Here is a 25,243-nt window from a genome sequence, read left to right as displayed (position 1 = left end):
GCGGGATGTGCTGCTGGATTCTGAGTGATTGCATGTGTGTGTGTGTTTGTGTGTCATTGTGTGTGTGTGTGGGTGAACCAGAGTGAGTGATTGTCTGCTGGGAGCTGTGACAGGTGTGTAACCCCCTCAGGGTGGAGTTACATTGTTAACAGAGCACTGCTACATCTGTGCATGTGTTCCGGGGGCATCGGCATTACGAGGTAATATGGATTGGTTATGTAGGCTGCATAAATGCAGAGCTCAAGTGTGTGTGTGTGTGTGTGTGTGTGTGTGTGTGTGTGTGTGTGTGTGTGTGCGTGTGTGTGTGTGTTTCTGTACTGTAAAGCAGGTGAGAACAGTTCAAGATGTCTTTAAGTGAGAGCAGATGGGAACTATAATGTTATTGGAGCGTACGCTACATGATTCATTTATGGTGTGTGTGTCCCTGCGGCTCATTGTGTATGTATGTGCACTTGTCACCCTGAGGGGGTTATATAAACACACTTTCATACCAGCCAAAGCATAACACAGTAAGAGAGGTGAGATGCTACATCATTATTTAAAGAATCACTCTTTTTTTATTCACAGGTGGAAAGGGAGCCAGGCAGAGCTGGCTGCTTTACATCACAAACATTAACCAAAATCCACTTGCCAGCCACTGGCTTTTAACAGAATAACTGTGAGGCCAAAATGTATGAGGCTTCATTGGAAAGTTAACATCTCTAGTTTCCGAAAATGTGCTTTTTTAGGATATGGCTAAAACACAATCTAAACTAAATCAGTTTAAACATGGCTCAAAAAAGTGTTTTTGGTCTAACTTGAAACCTATTCCAACATGTTCTCCAACCTAAATGACAGAATAGACCGTTTGTCAATACCACCATAACAACACAAATGAGCGTTTCTCAAGTTAGTGTTTCGAGGCTCAGTGTACAGAGCAAAGCGGAGCATTCTAAAAATTGCACACGCATTGTACGTACATGTATGGCTGCAGTTTCTGTGAATTTAGGCTGCAAAACCACTCGCCTAGCTTTAGGGCAAAAAACTTCCTGGTAAGGCATTATAAAAGATAGTTTGAACAGTAAATAAATAAAAATGTAAAAATGAAGTAGTTATAAGGGTGAGGTGAGCCAAAAAACGTAATTCACAAACTCTGAACCACAGAAGTTACGCAAATTTCGCAAAAAGTAATTCTTTTTTTTTTTCACATGGGACAACAACGCCATTGATCATTCCTACTACATCCGCAAGATGGCGGCGGAAAATGTCAGTCTTATTTTGCTGCATGTACATACGCCGTATATTGTTGTTTTTGAGGGGAGACCAGTCTCCTTATTCCCTTCCACGCCAGCAGTCAGGTGGATTTAAGAAGTTAATATGTATATAGTTATAGTTAATATACCTCAAAGCTGGTTTTCTTTCTAACGAATTGGTTCCTTTTGTTGATTTGTTATTTAGAAAGGCACAAATGTATCACTGTTAAAAGGCAATACAATTTACTGCACTACACAACTTTTTTTTAATTTTTACTTTAAGGCATAATTAGCAGCCAACTTGCTTTTCCCTCCTCAAGTACTGTTATGTGGGCCATTTCTGAGCTGTTGTTTATTGCAAAAATGTTTAGCTTTTTTTTGCATCAGGAATTGTAGCGAATAGAATATGCCCTCAAATTTAATAAATATCAGAAAACGGGTCTCCACATGCTTTTAAATATCAAACTATTTACATCTTTAAAACCTCTGCTTGTCCTTGGGTCCTGCAGATCAGTCAAAATATTATTTAATTTTTTTCATCTGATTTTTGGTCCCAGAAAAGCCATTAATCGGTTCCCAGATGTGCTGAGTTACACATAATTAATGATTTTTATTTTCATAATGTATTTGGTTAGTATGGACGGTTTATTTTTGGCAAAATTTTATATGAGAAGTGGAATAAAATTATTTTTATGTATCACTATTTTTATGCTTCCATGTGATTTTTTTTGTCACAAGAATTGTTCAAGGTCAGGATAATTTCTGTTTTTATAGTTTCTAGTTGTGATAAATTGTATAATTTTGACGATTTAAAAAAAAAAAGAAAGAAAAAGAAAACTCTTTCAAATCCACTGACACCTTGTGGGGTTCAGAGGTTTAAACTCAAAGGACTGTCGTAATTCTATCAATACGTTTATCTCTGTATTTATTACAGACTCTTAGTTTTTGCCAATAAACCAATATTCCAGTGAGTCATGCCACTCCAGTAGTCAGGAGAGTGATTTGTGTTTTGGATAGTTGCAGCTGCCAAGTGTTGTTGGCCAGTTGAAGTTACTTTCCCCCGTTGGCAGTCGTCTTTCTTCCATTTGTCTTGTTTTTATCCACTGAGTCGATATAAAGGTTTTGGTGTGTGTTCCGCACTTTAGTCCATTTTTACATTACATAACCTGAGTTGGAGCCAAGTTGCACCAGTTCAGCTTAATTTTGTCATTTTTGGTGGCTTTATTTCAATGAGTTCATTCTCAGGTCACTCAGTGCTGTCAGGATTCAAGTGTTGATTGTCGGATGCTGTCTATCAGGGAGTCTGGAGCTCATGTTCAATGGTTGAAAATTGGTTGAGATTCTTCCCTGCTGCACCAGACTGGAAGACATTAAATCAAAGTACTCCTGAAGGTGCTGGGTAGGGGATTGGGGGATTGGGGGGTTGATATTGCTCTCAGCAGGGATGGGGATTTGAAACTTGGACAAAATCCATAACAGCTCCAGAGTGGTGGTGGTGTTGTTGTGGTGGAATATAAATCATGTTTTCCAACTGCTCTGACTCTCAAGCAGTAATAAGCTTTTGGACGTGACCTTTGGAACGAAAATAGAACCTGACACTCTGGCTCATCGTTTTGTGTGATTGTTTTTTGTGGCACGTCACATTAAACACCCGGTGTTGATTCACATTGCAGTTCCTTGGCTTATTTTGTTGTTTGTTGGCTGGTTTACTTCTTCTCCTCTGACAGACTGCACAGACATGTTGTGTTTGGAGTAAGTGAAGGCTGTGATGTGAAGCTTTTGTCTCTGGCTCTGCTGCTGACTGTGACAGTGCTGGCTTGTTTGGTGCCGGTGGCAAGATCACGAGCACTCAGTCTCCTTAAATGACATCTGACAGAGCAACACATGCTACAACCACTATTGTGAGGGACTACAGATTCTTCAAAAGAACAATGAGAAGCAAATTAATAGAGATGTCTCGTTAAAAAAGGCATTTAAACGATAGCTTTTATTTAAAAAATAATTTAAAATCCATACAAGATAGTTTCCACTTTAAGCAAACAGCAGTGACTCAGCAGAAAACACACACGTCTGTGTGATTAGAAATTGAGCGGGCTGCTGTCAGCCAGTTAAGCCTCCTGGTCTTGTTGAAGCAAAGACATCAACACAAGATGACTTGCAGTCAGACCTGTCATCAGCCGACCCGCCTGGCTGCTGATATTGAGTGCTCCTGCGGGCGCGGGGGCCAAAAAGGAGCAGGAGGTGGAGAATGGTTCCAGTTTTCATTAGCATTGCTGGCAACATTTTGACAACTGATAATATTTTAATATAAACTGTATATAGACAAATATAACAGCTGAAAATCATTTTTTATGGGGCCAGGAGATGTGTCGCTCTGTCAAAGATTAACCTGTTAATATATTTAAAGCTTGAAAAAAAACTTCCAAAATGTCACATCAAGACACTCACAGTCTTGAGGAACACCACAGAAAAATCCAGGCTGTTATTTCGTATAAAACACTTTGGATATTTTGTGGATATTTTTGCAAGAATTGCATTTTTGCCAATTGGATGGTGAGCAATTCTTATCTGGAAACTGCTGAGAAACCCATGATTGTCAATATACCTAAGATGACCATACTGAATGCTCCCTCTAGGTCTCTAGTTTGTGGCTGTAAAGTTTCATGAGGCTGTGATTACCCTAGAGGTCACAGCAGCTCATTTTATACAGTGAGGTCAAGTTTAAAAAATGCCTTTACCAAAACAAAATGCTACTATGGAGATTAACAACATCCCACATTAATACAAGTGTGCTCATTGAAGGCAACTGAGTTTTGGCTTGTTTTTTGCTACTTTTACATACATTTATCTCATTTGAAGCTTTGGCGATGTTTAATATGAACATTTCATATTGTAACATTCTATATATAAAAGGTCACCTTTACTTAAGCTTGTTAAAAGTAAACATGATAAACATGTTGAGGGACAACAGGTTCCCCCTGAAGCCGTGATATCTAACTCCAAAATAACTCCACAAGGACCCTGAGCAACATACTACCAGTTGTGAACAGTGTCTGAAGACAGCTATGAGTCATCCCCTCAGCCGACTTACACACCTTTTAAAACATTTGGTGCCTAGTCATTAGGTGTGTGTGTGTGTGTGTGTGTGGGGGTTTGTGAGCGTGCACAGGTTATTGACTCTCTCTGTTTGTGTGTCTATTGGCGATGCAGACAGCCAAATAAGCAGTCAGCTGCAACAGTGAGTCACTCAGTCACCCTCGACTCAATACAACACCATTTAGACAAGACTGCAACACACTCAGAGGTGTGACTGTGTGTGTGTGTGTGTGTGTGTGTGTGTGTGTTTGTTCTCGTCTTGCATATGTGAGCATTTCACATTTCAGCCATGTGTTTGTGTTTTTTTTAATGTTTTTTTTGCATCTCTGTTGTGTCACATAAGTTTTGTGTCTCTGTGTTGTCAAACAGTGCATTGCATATGGAGGCTGTGTGTGTGTGTGCTTGTGTGCGTGTGTGTGCGCGTGTGCGCTGGTGTGTGACTGTATAAAGTGTGCTCAATGTTTGTGTTTGACCTTTGGAATACCCTCGGTTCGCCGCACATTGATGCTTCACAATAGATCCACACACACCGTTCATTTGTGTGTGTATGTGTGTGTGTGTGTGTGTACAGTGTAGATGCTGAGCGAGAGACAGAAAAAGAGAGAGAGAGAAAGGCAGAGAGAAGGAAATGACATTAATGTTTAATTTCAGAGTTGAATTTGTGCAATTTTGATATTGTTCATGCATAATTTATACCAATGTCATGAATTGAATTAAAGAAAAGAGTCAAAGGGACAAAGATACAGAGAGACTAAAGTTAAAACAGAAAGGGATATGCTGGCCAGCTCATTGTCTGCAGGTCAAAAGTCATTTAAGCTCTCACAGGTTTAATGAAATAACCCTTCAACTCCTTTCTAATAGCCACTGAATGTGTGTGGTGCTTTTATTCGAAGCAGGCTCTCGCCATATGGATCATGGCTCTGATCATTATCCAGATCCTTGCATTGGTTCACCACGGGATCAATAATGAATACATGAGTAGGTAATTGAAATGCATTCCCTCAGGGGGCAAGAGGTAAGTCGGAGCAAAAAAAACGTCCTTCAAACATGATTGGGGCAGAATAATTAAAAATGTCTTTTTCATTAGCTGCTAAGTGCATGCAATATGGATGACGTTGCGCTCTCTGCCTTTCCTTCTTTCTTTGATTAATTGGTTTGTTGCTTGATTCTTTGGAATTTTGGCTCTTTGTTAGTCGCTTCTTTTTCTAAATTTTTTAGTTATTTTGGTACTTCTTTTCAGAGTTTATTCTTTGGTTCTGAGCGGCAGCCTCCGGGTCTGAAAAGTGAAGCCATTGTGGAAGTGCTCCACTGGTTGCAAAAAAAGTCAGGTTTTATAGAAATCTATGAGAAAATGACCTTACTTCTCTCTTCTCAGTAAAGATTCTCATAATGAGTTTAGGGTCTCAATCTCTAGTTTTAGCCATAGCATGTGTCTACCTTTAAAACTTTCACAGCGTGCTGTCAGTTCAGGAAAGTAAATCATAACATTTTGGCTGTCTAAAATGTCTTGTCCAGTTTTCAGTTGCATTAAAAGACACTCTTAGAAGTCAGCTAGAACCTTGCTAACCAAGCTACCCAGCTAGCACTAGCATTAGCTGCTTCCTTGCTCAACCATCTTATCCAAATACGGTCACTTCTGGCTCCAAAAAACCAAGATGGTGACAAGCATAACAAACCAGAAAAAAAGGCTTCAAAACGGTCGTCCACAAACCAGTGGGTAACGTCATGGGGACTATGTCTACTCTTTTAAACAGTTGATGTTTGGTTCGTTGCCTGGTTTGTTAGCTTTTTAATTCTTTGGTTTTTTGGTTGTTTCCATGGTCCGTTCTTTTTTTGTGTGCTGTGCTGAAAAATTTCCATTACAGTTTGCATATGAAATGTATTTAATGAGGAATTACTTCCCCGGTTTTTAATCAATGGTTTCCAGTGTTGGCTTAATTAGTTTAGCTGATCTCGACTTTCCCTCTGTCTAATTTGCAGCCATGTTCCAAAGCTGCTGCACGTGTGCAGATGGTGCTGTTTTATTGCATTTGTGGAAGTGCAAATCAATCGAGTCAGAGAGACGGAAAGGGAAGTTAGACAAGTTGGGATGTAAGAGAGTGAGAGAGGAAATATAGAAAAAAGACAAGTGAGCAGTTTAAAATGACAGAAAAATTGAAAGATGCAGAAGTCGCAAGGCGACATTGTCATTCGGGGTAGAGACAGCAATAGGAAATGCATGGCAGGTGGACGAGGCTGAGGGATGGAAGGAAGAATGGTGAAAAGAAACTAATGAAACAGAGACACAACGATGGAAGCAAATAAAAGAGGAGAGTGATGGAGTGAGGACAGCGTTGCAACATTAAGATGACTGACTGCAGACTGATGACTGTCGGAGTGAAAATGTAGATGACAGATAGAGGTGAGAGGTGGAGTGAGAGGTAAAAGAGGTGAAAAGAGCTGTAGAGATGAACAGAGATGAGAGGCTGCTGCACAGTGGAGGCTGCAGGAGGTGGAGGACGGATGGATGATTACTGTGGAGATGGAGTGTGGGACAAGATTAAACCTAATTAGAACATTATAATGACTTTGTAAGGTGTAACGAATAGATGGAAACCATTATGTTGGAGATAAAGAATAGAACAGAGCAGCTCTTTAATGAAGAATAACACTGATTCTAACCAGGGTAATTTTTTAGAAAATCCTGCACAAGTTTGCAATGGATTAAGTGAGGCTTTAGCAGAGAAATTGATGCAGAAAGAGGGAGAGAACAAACAAGGACAATAGTGAAAAAAAGAGATCAAAGCAACGTAGAATAACGATATGACTCAAACTGTTATGAGGAGGAGAGACGTGCACTGTAAGGAGGCGGGAAATAGAGAAAAGAAAAGGTGGAATGAGGGAGAAAGGTGGCATCAGGAAGATTAGTATAATGGTGACTTAGAGAGATAACATTAAGAGAAAATGAGATATGAAATTTGTTTAAGATGATTAGAAGTGGAGAGGAAAAACAGAGGGAAAAAGCAAATGTCTTGACATGACATTTTTTCCTTGAAGAGAGAAGGTTTATTTTAAAGGAGAAAACTGAAAATGGGAAGAAAACAGGAAAGAGTCAGTTTTGGTGCCAGGCCAAAGTGCAATGTCCTGGAGAAATTCCAGTCAAATATTATTACACAGTGTTGACATGAAAAAGTCATCCCATAAGCATGCAAACAAGTCTGCGTCCGTGTTTCAATAAAGATCTGGTGGGTTGCCAACATCACCACGGATTTGCTCTGAAGAAACTGGTCCGGTGCAGGGTTTGCGTGATTGTGAGAAAGTGTAATCTGTATGTTTTATTTTTTTTGGTGCAAAAAAATGTAATAACTATGTCGTCAATAGTTAAACGAAGCTGGGTAAATGTTTCATTGTGTATTTGTTTCCTGTTTCAGGGGAAAAGAGCACCTGTCAATCATCTATCAACACAGACTAACGCCCATCAAGCGTCCAATGCTGGGAAGCAGCACGAGGTAGGTGCCATAACAACAACTTTATAGAGCTTCTAGAGGATGATCTGGGTAGTTTGCATGAGTATTGCCACAAGGGCTAAACAGAAGCATGCATTACTTAAAAAAAAACTCCTTCTTAAATATAACAGCAGTGAGCACTTAACCCATTAACGTTAGCTTCAGCAGACGATATCAATATGTATCAATGTATCAATGTTAACCGCTGTTGCCAACGATACTTATAAAGTGTTGGGGGCGGATTTATGATAAGGAAGCTCCAGTTATTTTAGACACAGCGCAAAAAATCCCGAACACAGAAATTAAGAAAAACAGTTTAATGGTCTTAATCCAAAGTTCAGTCATATATAGTTTTAAGTATTTTTACATGTTTTCAGCTATTGTTTTGTACCTTGTAAAATATGCTTTCATACAAATCTCTATTTTACTTTTCCCAGACTTTAAAGAGCAAAAATATACACTTGTTTCAGTGTATTGGTAATCCTTGATATGTATTTTTTATCTCGTGTGTGTGTGTGTTTGACAACCAGCACATGCTGTATGATCAGTCCTTGCCCTCAGTATGCTTTGACCTCAGCTCATCAGCACCGTGTAGATGTCAGAGACATTCTGTCTCATCTAATCTGACAAGATCTACATTAAGGACTGAAACACAGGTCCCTCACATCATTTTAACCACCTTTAGGGTACATGTACACTGTGTGGAAGTGCTCCTCAAATCACATTCACGGCTGAATGGAGCCGAAGAAGAACTATACACACACAACAGTTCTTCATATATGACAGTCCAGTAAATGCTTTCTAGTGTGTACAGTCATATATGGAGCATTACATTTATTCCTATATGGTAATATGGTAGTACAAAAGTCATTCTCTCAGGGACGACCGGGGCCTAATGTTTAATAAGGTGAGGCTATGACCGCGAAGTTGTCAGTTTAAATCCCGGGAGAGGCTGAAGTGTCTCTATAGGGAGAGAGAGACACAGTTTGCTCTCCCTCAGCAGCCACCAGGACACTGCCCTTCAACAAGACTTTAAAGTCCTAACTGAGGCCGGCAATGCAGAACTGTGACTGTGAAGTTCGATGAAAAAAACTGTGCTTAATCAACCTTCTCCAGATGAAGGTTAAAGTAATAAGCTGTGACATTTTTATGGAGATGTCCATTTTGTTGCCCCATGCTGATTGATATGGTATGAAAGAGAGGGTGCAAATGTTCAGTTTTAAAGATTTTCACATTTACTGCTTCACTTTTTTCTGACTCCAGGATGTCAGGAGAGTGGCACAAAACCGAACTTGATGTGCACATGTTGCCTAGGTCATTTTAGCATCACATCGTATTCAGCTCGTATGAAACAAAGCTATTGACAGGCGGGATACAGCAGTTGGTTCGTGCACACTTTAATCCTCACAGGAATGGAAGGCCAGCTTTTTTGTGGGACTGAGCAAGCAAAAATGTTTCTCAAAGATTTAATACTTGTTTGTTTTCCAATACTGCCTCTGAGCTGTCTCAGCAATATTCACAGTTTATTTTATTTATTGTAAGGCTGTGAGTGTTTCTTCTCTGAGCAGCTCTTGTACTCTATCATCGCCTTTAGGTTGTTCCGTCACTTTTCGGCTAATTAGCAAAACCATAACCAAAAAAGTTATACTAATATTTGCCTTTATGCCAAGATTAAACCTACAGGAGACCCCACACCTCTTTGTAACTTCAAACAGAGATGATTTTTTTATTGTAAAAAAATAGACTTAGATTTTTGCTCCTTGTACTGATGGCACGGCTGCAACCAAGACTAGACTCCACTCCACTCATTTTAACTACCTAATACACTTTTAAGTGGTTTAATTTATAAAAATGAGTAATCATCATTCAATCAATCATCATTTTAAATGTATCATGTTTTTCATTTTAAATCTTGACCTGAAAAGTAATTAAAGCTGTCAGCTAAATGTAGAGGAGTAAAAAGTACAATATATGCCTCAAAATGTAGTGGAGTAGAAGTATAAAGTTACATAAAATGTACATAAAAGCACCTCAAAATTGTACTTAATAGACTGGCCCCTGTAACGCACACACCCAGATGGCAGCATGCCCCGACACGCGTGTACTGCGAGGGCCCGTTCAGTACTGCTTGTAGTCCTAGCTTTGACTGTTTTTTAAAAGAAGACATGTCTTCCAAACCAAACAACAGGGTTAAAAGTAGTAACCTAGATTATGTGGTGTATCCTGCAAAACTACGACCACAGGGGTGAAATGCCAAGATTTAAGGGAGTCCTAAAAGTATACATTGATCACACATCACACACTTAATTTTGTCATAATGTGATGAAGTGTGGAACTGGGACAAAGATCTGTTTTCCTCTGCTATACAAGAAGTCATGTGATTGGGAGAAACTGTTTAGCATGAGGAATTATAGCTCCAGTATGACTCCTTTATAATAAACTCTTTTATTACTCCTTTAATTATCATAAAAGAGTGCCACCTACAAAAAAAGCATTTTCTTGGAAAGGGTGTGACAGTCCCACCCACACTGATTCATTAATTGACAAGTGATTTTGGGAAGTGCAGCGCAGAGACCTTCGCAGTCACCACAGTCCCATATTTGGATGTTTATGCTCTCTCAACTGCCTGCATTTAATATTTCAGTGCTAGTAATTTATTGCAGGGCTTGGTCAAGAGCTCCAGAGACTCGTATATATTTTACTGCTGGGCAAAAGCAAGAGAAGATTTGTTAGGGTGCAGTGTGAGAAAAGGACATCTGCATCTTAATTGATTTCAGGCTAGATATTTTCAAATTTATGTGAACATAAATAAATTATTCATGCGTAGGAACGCGTGTGTATAAATAGTAAGTGTGCAAATGGTGTCAGTGTCAGAAATTGTAATTACTGTAAATGTTTCTTCTGTGTTTCCATCGAAACGGGGTGTGCATTCGAATGCTTATTCTAGTGCTTATTCTCAATCTGTGCTGTTTGAGTGTGTTAAAGTGAGTTATTTTGTGGTGTTATAGCATTATGTGTGTGTGTGTGTGTTGTTAGTTCCCTGCAGCTAAGCCAGATGGTGGTGTCAAGTACAGACCGCTGAAATCAACTGCTCTGACATCACCTCGCCACACCGGTGCTCCAGACACACTCTGTATGTGTGCGGGCATAATTATTTGTGTGTGTTCATAAGTGTGTGTGTGTGTGTGTGTGTGTGTGTGCAGGCGAACCAGTCATAAAGTCAGGGTGACTCAGGGACTCACCTTTTTGTCCGAGTCTCTATCTAACTTTGTGCTTTTCTCTTTGTCTCTCTGCAGCAGAGGGGTGCTTTCACCCATGGCTGCACACACTCATCGAGCGTGCTCAGCATAATGAACGAACACACACACACACACACCCAGACACATGCGGGCAGCAGCAGTAATTAACAGCTAACTGCGAGAAGCCATTATCATTACAGGAACGAGGTGGGATCAGACGCTCCCACCTACATAATGGACAATTAGTCTCTGCATCGTCATGCGTCCAGCCGAAAACTCTTTTCAGGAATGGAAGCAGCATCGACTAGTTCTGCACTGAGGATATGCTGAAGTCTTTGCTCATGCTGCGGACAGCACTGGCCATTTTTAATAAGAGACTCTGTTATAATTCGCAGTGCAGAATAGATTCAATTCCTATTTCTCATTTTCTTGTGGCATTTAACAAGACATCATCGATGGTTTCCCCCAGGCCAAAAGCTTTCTTTAAATTAAAGAAAGCGCTTCAGTTTTGTCAGAACATTACATTTAAAGGCGTGTAAACAGTGAGGTGATGCTATAAAAAGACATTTTTAATTAATGTCACAGTTCTCCGAGGAGCAATGTAAGGTGTTTGAGGAAAAATCAGATCTTTTCCAACCATGTATATGGCTGTGTTGCCTCTGTTGTGGTTTAAATGTCCACTGGCAGTGTTTCAGTCGTGGACTGTCTGAACACTGTGTTCTTCCGCAGTCACATCTCCAAACCTATTTTTTAAGTTGGCGGAAAGCTACTGGCCCGATTTTCATGAACCTTGGTGGGAGGGTGGAGCATGGGTCAAGGAAGAACAGATTATGTTTTGGATTGGATCCAAATGTTTGCAAGACAGGGTGCGGCCTTGGCGGAGGTCGTCGTTCTCCAAGTGCCCTTCTAGTTTAGAGTTGTTAGCTGGTAACTACACATATGGCCTCTTCTATCTCCCAAAACACAAGATGGCAACAGTCAAAATGCCCAACAGGAATACAGTCTACGGTCTGGACCAACGTTGTGGAACTGACTTATGTATTAAAATTCCAATCTTTTTCTCAGCTTCTGAGGTTGATTTCAGAGGCAAAGTTTTCCAAAAGTAACTTGAGGTGATCTTATTTCACTTTCTACCTCATTTACTTTAATCTCTTGTGGTTACGGGATTGATTCCACTTTGTCACAGTGTAATGGGTAATCTTAGATTGAGAGCATTTTAAAATTAAACCTCCCGAGCGCGTCTGCTATCCAGAGATGAATGCATTAGTGGCCAGACAAATTGGGTGAAATTGCCCCCCCATTACTCTGGCCTGGCCTAATGGAGCCACTACACTATGAAGGCCAAGGCCAAACCGCCCTGCATGACTGAAATGGATCCCTGCCTGCACACCAGCCCTCCTCATAGACCTGCTACAAAACATTATGTCTTGCTTTTTCTGCTTTTCCCAGATATCTTGCTACGTCTTTTATTGTTTTATATAAAACCCCTCAAAATAATTCATCGAACGATTGCAGTATAATGGGGTTTTGCGTGCTACCTTTTTCACTCCATACATGATTGGAGGGTTTTAAGGATTTCGTGCAGAACATAGCATCTTTCCAGAGGCTTATATATGAGTCAAGATTGCGTGTGTGTGTGTGTGTGTGTGTGCGTGTGTGTGTAGGATTTTTATTCCTCCTCAAGGTTAAAATGGAAATCCACACCATCCATATTAGTCAGGCTATATATCTCCTTTAGCTCCTCCTTTGTCATAGCATTCCCTAGTTCCCTCTGCTCACTGCTCCATTTGATGCCTTCTCCTTTCTTTTCTTATCAGCCACATCGTAAATATGAGCCGTTTCTCCTCTCCTCTCCTCTCCTCTCCTCTCCTCTCCTCTCCTCTCGCAGCCTTGTCCTCTATTGATTGTGTCTCCCGTTAATTAACAGAATTTATTACTAATGAGCCAAACACTGATTAGCTTGTTCCAGTCGAAGAAACATTCTCTTGCGTTGCCTCGGACAGACGTTCAAACACGAGGTCAAAATAATCAGACTGTACTCAGACCGCAATGCCTCGCCAATCCACCGCAGCTGATTTCTCAGTTGCAGCCCTGAGAGGTTTTGCACCAAATTTCTGAAAAATAGTCTCTCTGCTCCTAACCTTTACCTGGCAGATAAGAGAGTATCAAGGGGTGAGTTGTGGGCTCTTGAGCATGTAGGATTTATCTTTTAACTGTCTTTCAAAGAAAGGCTTCCAACAGGAGAGAGGATACATTTGTGTGTGTCACAACAGTGAGTCTCCTGCTGTTAATCCAGTGATGCAACAGTCAGCTGGTTCAGGCCTCAGCACATCACAAAGAGGAGAGCAGTGCCTTCTCTCTCACATTACATTGTTACACACCATTTACACTTTATGTGTCTTGGAAAGCTACCCAATATAAAAAAAAAGTAATTGCAAGAAGCACATTAGACATGGATTGCAGCCTGATATACATTCTAACCAGATGCTGAAAAGGTTCAAATGCATCTCTCTGCAATATGTAATTTTGACTCCTCCCAAATACATCAGTTATAGCAGCCGAAGCGACTCTGAAATAACACTGAAGTTAAATTGGCCAGTATCCCAACAAATTATGCCCACATTGGATAAATCCACTGAGATTCAGAGTACTTCAGGCATGTGCCATGTTGCATATCTGACTTTGATGCAGAAGACCAGAGTTTGTCAGCAGCAGCACTGGGCTCTGGGGTGATTTTGGCAAAGTGCCCACAGCTGGATCAAAAGAAACTTCAAAGATTTGGTCCAAATCTCTCTCTCAAGTCTCTCCTGATACACAATTGCCAGTTGGAAGTTGAACCATGTTAAACCCATTGACTGTATAAAATACGGATGTCACCTTTGTGAGATCACCCATAGGTTGCCGAGATGAAGCTCAAAGCTGTTAAGCTGTGCTTTTAAACATGAGTCTCTAATACCCCTTTTCGACCAATACAAACCTAGTTCTTTTGCTGGTGCTGGTTCACAGTTAGCTCAACTTGCAAACCGTCTCAGAACCTGTTTGTTTTTCCACAGGCTTGAGAGCCACGTCATTGCATCACTGTATACGTCTGGAAACGTCTCCGCTCTCTCAGCAAGTATAATAACAACAATGGCAGACTACATTGCCTCTTTACAAATGTTGCTCCTGGCTTTGCGAGTCCACATTGGCATCCAAACACAACATGTACAAAACATTTGTTCTGCTCATCTTGATCACTATTGGACATTGATAATGTTCTTATTAACACTAACATGTTAGTGTTACTGGGGATTTCCAACGGGCGCGTTACAGCCGCGGAACGGCTCCACCGCGGTTTTGCTCCGTCTTCTGCCCGGCGTCAATTCACATCGGGCGCGTTACGGCCGCGGAACGGCAGCAAAGCGAGGCAGCTGTATACACGCGAGATAACGAGAACACGCGATATTCAGCTTACTTTGCTTCTCTGACGTGGAAGATCTGTTTATCCGACCATCTATCCTTATAAAAACAATGTGTTATGCTTTATACAGTCTATGGTGTTATGTCATAAATGATTGTATGCTGTTCCATTCAACAGTCGCCCGGTGGAAATGCTCTCATTGATTAGAGTGGCAACGATTTGCAAGGCGACCGCGGCGCTGCCGTTCCGCGGCTGTGACGCGCCCGGTGGAAATCAGGCTTTAGACTTTGTTGTAAGCTAACGTTAGCCTGCTAACGCAAGCCTGCTAATGCAAGCCAGTATCAATCACATTGCAGGTAAACAAATAAAATAAAATAAATGAAACATGTTTTAGTTGGTCTTGTTGGTCCCTATAACCCCACCCTCAGCCCTTGACGTAAGCAGTTTGAACTATCTTGGTCTAAAAGTGGTATAAGGGGATTGACTCGCTTTTGCAGTAAGACTCCAGTGGCCGGTCGAGGAATAGCAGTTTTTGTCATTTGAGTGTTGGCTTTAATTTTTTCAGCTATGCAGGTTGCTGCTTTGCTCTTCCCTCATCTTGCCAAAATTGGAATTACATGTCACGTGACTCCCACTGGGTCAAAATGACTTATAGAAACCAAGGCATCCTTTTATCTATGTTGTTTACAAATGAGCAACAGTATCTTGGATTCTTTGATTTCTTTGTCATTCTTTGTTTTTTGATCCTTGTAGGAAAATTTAGAATTTGTTTAGAGCATATCAGCCGTGCAAGATGAATGTTTTCGTGATCAACCTAAAGGTCATCTAGATGCATCTTTCAGGTGTCTCTTTCAAAGCTCATAGACGTGTGAAAGCAGTATTTGGGTGTAGCATTTGAGTCCTGCACTCTCCTCTCTAATCAATGCTCACACAAGTTGCCAGCTAATCCTTCTACTGAGCTCCCCAAATAGTCAATAAAGACACAGTTCAGCGTACAGGACTTAAACTGAGAGCAGACTGCTGAAGTGAAGCTGTTGACAACATTTAACAGATGAACATTCAAGGATGAATCTGAAGAGTGAATTCATGTGAAATAGTGCCATGTCCTCGACGCTCCACACCGCTGTCTCGTTTCATTTGTGTGTGTGGGTAGGTGTGTGACCTTGAGGTAACGAGGTCTATTCAGCTGGTGATTGCCAGGCCTCTCTGGCGTCGCTGCTGGTAATGCCGTGAATTGATTCGATGCCAAGCCCTGAAAATTTCCCCCTCCTAATCTAAATCTCTCCCTCTCGCTTTTTTTGTCCCCTCTTTCGCTCGACGCCTTCCTTCCCTCCCTCCCTCCCTCTCTCCGTCTTTGTCCCTTTCTTCCCAGCCTCGCTGTCCTCCAACTGGATTTAACCGCCAACCTCACTCATCTGTGGCTAAGCTTGTGCTACAGGGTGTGTGTATTTGTGTGTTTAGTGTGTGTTACTGAGCTAATTGCACCTGTTAAAAGTCTTGCCAACCTCATTGCTTAACTGTCCCAGTCATTGCAGCACTGACAGTAAAGGTCTATCCACATTCATTTGCATTTTACAGTCATTGTTTGTTTATGTTTGTGCTTGAGAAGAAGATATAAACTGATGTGTGTGTGTGTGTGTGTGTGTGTGTGTGTGTGTGTGTGTGTGTAACAGTTACAGCCAAACAGCAGCTACTCCGTCTGGCAGTAACAGTGTGTATTCTCTTCTTCATAATCCACTAAAGGTTCATTCCATTTTTTCTTTACAAGCAGTGTGTGTGTTTGTTTGTGTGTGTGTGTGTGTGTGTGTGTGTGTTTTGTGTATACTCTCAAATGTTAGAGCTCCCTCTTCTCTCACTCCCACTCTTCATATGCCCACCCACTCACGCACCCACACACACTGTCACACACACATGAACAGAGCGACCCTCCCACTCACAGTTACAGCAGGGACACTTTCACTGGTTCTATTAGCAGGTTTGGGCAGATTGCGAGCACAGATTCATATTTTGGATCTTGGTATCTGTGAGGCTTTTTAGGGACAAATTCTTACAAGCCATACATAAGACAGAAAGACAGCCAGTTGAACAAGAAGTCAAATTGAAAATGTGAATCGCATGACCTCCAAGCTTTTGACCTACCCTAGTATTGTTTGTATTGTTTTGTATTGTAGTGTAAAGCGTCCTTGGGTTTCTTGAAAGGACCTATATAAATTCAAGTTATTATTATTATTACTATTAATGGAGGGGCGAGGACCCATTCAACGCTGCTTGCAGCTTTAATTATTATTATTACTGTCCATACATTTTCCTTTGCATATCCGGGGCCAGATAGGGGGGGCAGCAGGCTAAGCAGGGCGTTCCAGACGTCCCTCTCCCTAGCCACAACATCCAGCTCCTACTGGGGGACCCCGAGGCGTTCCCAGGCCAGGCGAGAGATATAATCCCTCCATACTTGAACTCCTTTGCTTGAGGCAGTTCCTCTCTCCACCCAGAGGGGGCAGTCCACCGTTTTCGAGCAGAAAACCATGGCCTCAGACTTGAGGTGCTGACTCTCATCCCGACCGCTTCGCACTCGGCTGCAAATCGCCCCAACGAGTGCCGGAGGTCCTGGTCTGATGAAGCCAAAAGAACCACATCATCTGCAAAAAGCAGAGATGCAATTCTAAGGTCACCAAACCGGATCCCTCCCTCCCCCAGGCTGCGCCTTGAGATCCTGTCCATGAAAACCATGAACAGAATCGGAGACAAGGGGCAACCCTGGTGGAGGCCAACCGTCGTTGTGCCGAGTATGTGGACACAGCTCTCACTTTGGTTATAAAGGGGCCGGATAGCTTGTAGCAATGAGCCCAGTACCCCATATTCCTGCAGTACCCCCCACAAGACTCCCAGAGGACCACGGTCATAAGCCTTCTCCAAGTCCACAAAACACATGTAGACTGGATGAGCAAACTATTTTTATATTCTCCCAAAAAAAGATCGGAACACACAATGTTTTTACACTTTTTTAAAGGATATTTGGACAATATCTGAAATTTTTCTGATATATTTGAATTCAGTTTTATGTGTGATATAGCAGATGACCATATCATAACATTTTTTTAAAATTGTGTGAATAATTAGTCAAAATGTATAATAAAGAATACATGTCACACATAAAATCTAAATGTCATGTAGAAACTGTACAATCTGGTTTACAAAAATGATCATATTTGTATAATCATATGCATCAAATGATTAAATCAAACTATTTTGCTATTTTGAGAAAATATGAAAAAAAAAGTTCATGAGAAATATTATTCATAAGTCAAAAAACCCCCCTAATAACATTTGATATATCAGGAAATCCAGTGTGTGCATTGCTGTTTGCTTCAGCTTGTTATTGTAATCTCCACTTAACGGTCTAATTTATGAGGAAAACCCTCTTATCTAATTGATTTAGTTAATGAATAATCTGCTAACATTATTCTCCGGTTTCTCCCATCTGGCTGACACACACACACACACACACACACACACACACTGAGTGCATCACCCACTCATTTCATACTCATAATGATAATGATAATAACTTTCCCATCCCATTAATCACTGTGGTAACGCCACAACAGCACAAGGCCTCCTCAGTCTCTGCTCCCCACTCTCACTCTGTTCATCATCCCTTCTTTCATGTGAATATAACACTGTATGATAGCTTTGGTCCTTTTACACTGCACTCAAGATAAGTGCTGTGCAACTGATTGTTCAGAATTAGTGCTAAATTATTGTGTATCACTGTATCACACTGCAGCTGAAAATGTACTTTATGAATTTTCAGTGTTTGTCACGAGTCACAAACCTATCGGTTATCAGAATAGTTACGGACTCATTTCCTGTTGATCAATCATCAAGTTGACTGATTTTCTTATCAGCATTTTATGTCAGAAGTAGTAATAGTTAAAAAATGTATTGATGATTGATACATTTTTTTGAAAAGTTGTTGAATGAGTACCCAGTAAATGGCATTGACATTGTCTTTGTGGTTATCGTGAGGCTCTTTTTGGTCATCATGTGTCTCCTTGTCATTATTTTGTGTGTTTTTGTGGTCATAATGCATCTTTTACAGCTATTTTGCATTTGCCATTTTGAGTCTCTGTGGTTGTCTGTAATTGTTTAGCCTCATGGTCTCTTGTCGTGTTCTATCTCGTCATAGTCGTTTGCATCTGTTTGTGGTCACATTGCATCTCTTTGTTGTTGTTTTGCTTCTTTTTCTGTGACATTTTGCAAGTGAAGCCCAGGAGGGTGCCAAACACCTTTGGGTCCCAGGGCCTGTGTCTGCTTCATCTAGTCAGTAAACCATCTGTGGGTCACAGGCAGAGGCTGAAAGAATAGATGGACAGAGAGAAGAAAAGAGAAACAGATACAGCCTATATATAGAAAGTGAAGTGACAAGAAGACGTGTGGAAAATAGTTGGCTTATAGAACATGATTGGCCCTATGCTGTTACCAGGGTGACTAATGGGTTACCAAAGTTATTATCTCTGTATAGCATAAAGAGCGTGGGTGACAATGTTGTGAGTGTGTAAAAAGATAAAGATAAGAGTGTGTGTTTAAAGGACAGAGTACTTGTGCAGACAAAGAAGAAAATTGCGTATTTTGAGTGTGAGTGACGTGAAAAAATGAAGTGTGTGACAGGTAAACTGTGTGTGGGCTTACCTCACTACTCAGGAATATAAGAGAGAGATCAGCAGGGATTATTGCAGCTTCCAATTATTGCTCTTGTGTTTGTTTTATCTCCCTCTTTCCCCTCTTTTTTACTCCCCCTTTTTTTACTCCATTCTCCTCCTCATAGATGAGCAAATGGCCTCCTTCCCTTTCTCTTTCCTCTAAGCTCTTAGTGACAAGGGGATTTTCTTTAGCCTTTTTATTAAGATTGCTGTTATTTGTCACACAAGAGAGAGGGCAAGACAGAGGAAGGGATGGAGGAGTGGAGAGGACTGGATAAAAGGAAGACAGACAGTGACAGTGAGAATGAGAGGGGTTGAAGAGGTTTGACACTGAAAGACGAGACGATGTTGGGAGACCGAGAGATTTGAGTTTGAAGACGAGGTAGAATAAGAGAGCGTGTGAAGAGAGAATAGAATAAGTGGGGAAAGGGAAAAGAGAGTAAATGAAATGTGGGAGAATTTGGTGAGGACGACCGGAAAGAAAGGGGAGTGGAAGCAACAAAAACTTACATCATCCGTCTAAAGCAAGCCCGGGGGACGGAGAGATGTTTGTGATGATAAACTCTTCACCCTCAGAGACTCACCACACACACACACACAGACACACAATGTCAAGTTGCTCAGCCTTTGTCACTGATGTAACTTTACTCTTGTCTCCTGGCAGTCTTTACAGCTTCTGTCTGTGTCTTTCTTAAGTTTTAGTAAAAATGTAGGGTTTTTTTTCTAAAGGTCTGTCTGCTAATAGACACGCTGTACTGGTTAACTGGTTAAGCCTTGGTTTGAAACCTAAATATTAACAGTTCTTTCAATTGTGCTCTTTGTGAACATGACTTTGCAGAGCCAATTAAAGGTACCTTGTGGAGTTTTTCTCCACTAGTGTTATGAAGCTATTTTTATGAATTGGTCCCCAGTTGGTTTGGCTGACTGGCAGCTGGAGGTGTTAATGTGCCATCAAATGTAGCAATCATAGACTGTATAAAAGAAGATGATGTAGCCACAGTAACATTAAAACTTGGGTTTTTGGATCCAGAAGTGACCATATTTAGAGAATATAGCTACCGACTACTGTAGCTATAGCTAGCTAGCTTTGTTAGCCTGAGGCAAAAATAAACACCAGACTCTTTAGAATGTCTTTTATTACAACCAAACAATGAACTACGCCCTAAAGCATTATGTTTTTTTTCTTTCTTTAAATAAGACCATCATTTACAATGAACATCGTGCTGTATTCAAAAAGACTTCAAACTAGCTATTGGGACCATAAACTCAATAGGAAAATGTTTAGTGAGGTAATAAATCATGTGAGAAGTAGGGTCATTTTCTCATAGAGGTAAATACAAATTGGAAATATTTTTGCAACAAGCAGAGTTGCCCCCTTCTGCTGGCCATTAGAGAGAATGCATGTTAAAGGCACTTCTGCATTGGCTATACTTTTCAGGCATTTTGCATAATATTAGTCTGTGCAGGTTACACACACACACACACACACACACACACACATTTATATATGCATGCAAACCACTGTCACTGGCTAATGCAAGGCTTATTTAAGCACTCTATTCAAACAAATTAATTTCTACCTCCAGAGTTCTCTGATTTCTGGCCTCTTGTACTCACCCCTTTACAAAGTATCACACATGCACACACAGCCTCATCATATCATGCATCATCTCCTCTTGTTTTAATGTCACAGCCCATTAAAACCCTTTAAACCCCATTTGGCCCGCCCACACAAACTTTCACATGTTTATGCAGCGTGCTGATGAAGGGGCAGAAAGAGAGGAAAGTGAGAGCTTTGGCTGCAGGCCTTTATCCTCATACACTTCTATTTGACAGAAGAAACATAACAGCATTTTAAAAGATTAGATTCCTTTATAGAACATTTAAAAACAATAAAACAGAAAGAATTAGACATGAAGGGAAAATAAGAGGATGGAGTTTTATTGCTCCAGGCAGGATAATATTAACCCACATTGACTTGGTATCCTGTGGTAGAATTTGTATGCTGCAGTTGAAGGAGCCAGACTCTTCTGGGGGCAGAAAACAGCAAGACTTCTCTACTCTCCACTCATGAACTTCACTTCATCTTCGCCTGTTGCTTAAATTATTCTGAGGCAGACAAATTGTCTTCTATACGGCCACATGACAAGAACAGGACCTGTTTTAAGTGGAAGAGGAGGTTGTTGAGGGAAAAAGAAATGGTAGGAATAAGGTCTCTCTTAGTCTTAACCTTTGTGACCTTGACTAGAGGCTTAAACCGACTCTCTATGCATCATATAACAAAAGCTGATGTCCAAACATGACACACAGTGTGCCCCCAGCCAACACTATAACATATATACAGTACTTCTTTTTCTCTAAGGACTGTATGTTTTGTCAACAATGCATGATTGTGTATTGCTGTGTGTGCATGCGTGTGTTATCTGCCTGCACGGATGATTTTGTGTTTGGTCAGTTGTATGCATGCATCTTGTGGGAGTGTGTTCTGTGCGAGAGAGAGTGTGTGTTGGCCCTCAGAGTGATGGATGAGCTCAATGGCAGATCGATGTTGAGCGCAGTCCTGTAGGGAGGAACATTGAGTGACCACCAGAGTACTGACCACACACACAGACAAACAAACTGCTGACAGCCTGTAACTGTTGGTCAGTGTGTTTGTTACCAAGCAAACTTTTTGGAAAATCTGTCTCCCACTGCATATAATTTTGGTTTGGAATATAATATATATGGTACGGTATGATATAGTATGGTACAGTACGAAATGGTACAGTTCAGTACGATACAAGACAGATATGGTAATGCACAATATAGTATAAGTTGATACATTACATTACAGTTTTTTTCCTTTTTGTTTGTTTATTTTTTCCGCTGTGCTCACTGAACAGAATCTCACACACAGTTCAGATCATACAAATTCAGTTTATAGGACACATTTTGGACAAATAATGAAGCAGACAACAACTAAAACATCTCCCTGTCTGAAATTATGTGATTTAATATGAATTTTGTGCATTTATATATTTTCCAAAATGATTTGGTGACCCCCAGAAATCATCTTGCGACCCCAATTGGGGTCGGGACCCCAAGGTTGAGAATGGCTGTATTATGGTACAGTACAGTTTGAGACGATACAGCATGAGCCAGTAAGAATGAGATGATATGGTACGAGACGCTACGGTATGAAACGCTACAGTATGAGACACTATGGTATGAGATGCTACAGTATGAAATGCTATAGTATGAGATGCTACAGTATTTTACGGTACAGAACAGTATGAGACGATACAGTATGAGATGATACGGTATGTTAGGGTACAGTACACTATGAGATGTTACAGTATGTTATGGTACAGTAAAGTATAAGACAATACGTATGAGATGCTACGATATGAGACACTACTGTATGAGATGATACGGTATGTTATGGTAGAGTACAGTACGAGACAATACAGCATGATACAGTACGTTATGGTAAAGTACAAAGATAATACAATATGGAATGAGACATCACAACAACATATGGTATGATTAATTACAGGATGATACATTACAGTACAATACAAAACAGATCTGTAATTTGATAAAATGTAATGTTAATATGCACCGTAATTTTTGTATTCTTAGTCAGTTCCATTCAAGCAGTTTACACACAGGTTGAACACACAGTCATACTTAAGATACCATCGATAAACACATTAAACAATGAACAAATGCTGTACTTTTAATAAGATCCATCTCACAGAATATGCTTAGCCAGAGCTTTTCTTACATTCCATGACTGTGTCGCGACACACTATCAGGCTTCCCTCTGAGAATGAAAGGAGAGTAGGGAACAGGTGCATCAGTGGCTGCTCTAAGCTCCAGCGGGAGGCACTTGCAAGCACTGTAAATCTGTGCTGTGCTCTACAATTTGTGCAACATTTTGAACTGGCTTCCTCAAGGAACATTTGGACTCAGTGGGGTGCATTTAGGGGCACCGATAAATCTGTCTAAAAATGTCTGTGAATCTTTCAAGGGAATCAGCTTTTTGTTTTCGTAAAAGCTTAATCTAAGTGTGTGATATCTCTTGTGTAGTGGACAGTCTTTTTGCAGATTGCATTCACTTTTGTATCACTATCAGATCTGTGCGCGCACACACACACACACACTTAATAAACGGAAAGCTTACTGATGCATGTGCAACATTTGTATACATTTGGAAGGGACAGCCAGGCTGCAGCCCTGATGTCTTTTCTTTCCTTCCACTGGGCTGCATTTGCCATCGCCTTAAATCTGCACTGTGCTCCAGAGGATGGGCAGCACTTCGCAGCACTCTCTAACATGCTTGGACAGCTGTATCCACGGCCCAGTGGGGCGCATTCGCTATCGCCCTTAAATCTGCCTAATTACGCATCTCATCAGCTCTTCAGCCGCTCGATAGCTGTAATCCCAGAGCCACACACACTCACACATTGCATCTCTTTCTCCACCTCTCTTTTTTATCTCTGTGCATCTCCTCCCTGCATTTCTTGGGTTTTTATATCGGCACTTTCATTTCTTTTTCTCGCTACCTTTCTCCTTTCTTCTCCTCTCCACCCTCCTCTCTCTCTCTCTCCCTCTGTTGCATCATCCTCCTCATCTCTTCATCTCTCCTCTAATCTTGTCCTACCCAAGTAACCAAGCTCTTTGAGCTGTGTGTACCACAGGCAGCCAGCGCCACTGCTCCCCCCTCCCACAAAAACGGCTCCCTCCTGGGTTCGCCTCGCCGCTTCATTGCCCCCCCACCCCTCCACTACCAACCCACCCACCCACCCACCCACCAAGCCCCTCCTCCCAGCCTGGAGCTTCCACGGCTGCAGCCAAAGATCAGTCACGCATGCACATTCACACACACACACACACACACACACGCACACACACACACACACTAAAGATATGACTAAGATCAGTCATGCTGGCTCGATCTTGTTCCCCTTCACTCTCTGTGGAGGAGAGATAATAACTTTGTTAGCGATGGAGGGAAAGAGGATGGAAGAGATAGATAGCAGAGAGAGGAAACGAGGAGTCATGGGAGAAGTAAAGGAAGAAGTTAGGGATAAAGAGAGGGGGTAGAAGATCGAGGGACGGATGGGGACAGGGAAGATGAGATCGTGATAAAGAGGGAGAGTGCGAATGCATACTGTAGTTCAGAGAAGCTATCTCTTTATAAAGAGATAGCTTGCTTCAGCGTTGAAGTGCCTTGACTGCAATGTCCTGGTCTCACTAACAAACATCATCCAGGCTGCACTCAGGATGGTCTGAAACATAGTGGGAGCCAACTGCACAACAGTTTTCCTCGGGATAAATAAGATTCTATCTGATCTTATCTTCCGTTTGTGCTTTCAAAGGGATGATTTAAAATGCAGTGTTACTCCCCATTCATAGCCATTCAAAAGTCACCCAGTGGTGCAACATCGAGAATTTGAGAAATCAGAGGGAGAGATCACTACCATTAAAGTATATGTTCAAGGCACATAACAGCGCTATGAAGCCAAGGAAAGTACTCTGGATTTAAAGTTGAATAGAGAAAGCAATAAAAAAAAGATACTTATGGTCCTGAGAGAGTATATAAATCCAGGCCCTACCATTATTGTGCTATAGTTATATAAACTCTTTATCTGGAGGGCAAAGAGATATTATAAAAACCAAAACACTACCCACGCCTTTGTGGCTCACACTTTCCTCAGGGAGTCACAGGTGATTTGCGCTGAAAAACAGTGATATGATCTCACTTCAGTGGCAAAGATTTTAGTTATTTTCTCACTGCTCAGTACTAGGTCATACAACTACAAACAAAATGGGTGGATGGTGAAATAAGAGGGAAAAGGCGAGGTGGACTAATGCAAGCAGGAATTGCTAGCTGAGCCCATGAAGATGCGATGAATCAAATGTCATTTAACCCTGAGACATTAGCCCTCTGCACTGTGTGTGTGTGTATGTGTGGTAATTCATGAGGCAGAGCAGCTGATGTGATATGAATCAACAACCATGGTCAATGCTCTTACTGCTTTCGATAAATGTGGTCAAAGCTTGTGTGTGTGATGTGGTCCAAAGTGGGTGTGAATATGTGCGT

General features: G+C 41.1%; 1 protein-coding gene across 1 annotated transcript in view; it reads left to right on the top strand.

Annotated features, from left to right (window-relative positions):
* The window catches only part of slc8a4b (solute carrier family 8 member 4b), a 118,684-nt gene that overhangs the window by 22,779 nt on the left and 70,662 nt on the right, over positions 1-25,243 (top strand). The window contains exon 2 of the mRNA XM_059355039.1: positions 7,739-7,816. The gene's annotated coding sequence lies outside the window, so the exon portion shown is untranslated. The remainder of the gene's footprint in view (positions 1-7,738; positions 7,817-25,243) is intronic.

The sequence above is a fragment of the Centropristis striata genome, chromosome 17, assembly GCF_030273125.1.
Source record: "Centropristis striata isolate RG_2023a ecotype Rhode Island chromosome 17, C.striata_1.0, whole genome shotgun sequence".
NCBI lineage: Eukaryota > Metazoa > Chordata > Actinopteri > Perciformes > Serranidae > Centropristis > Centropristis striata.
Note: the sequence above shows the minus strand (reverse complement) of the source record. Positions and strands in the feature narration are given on the sequence as shown.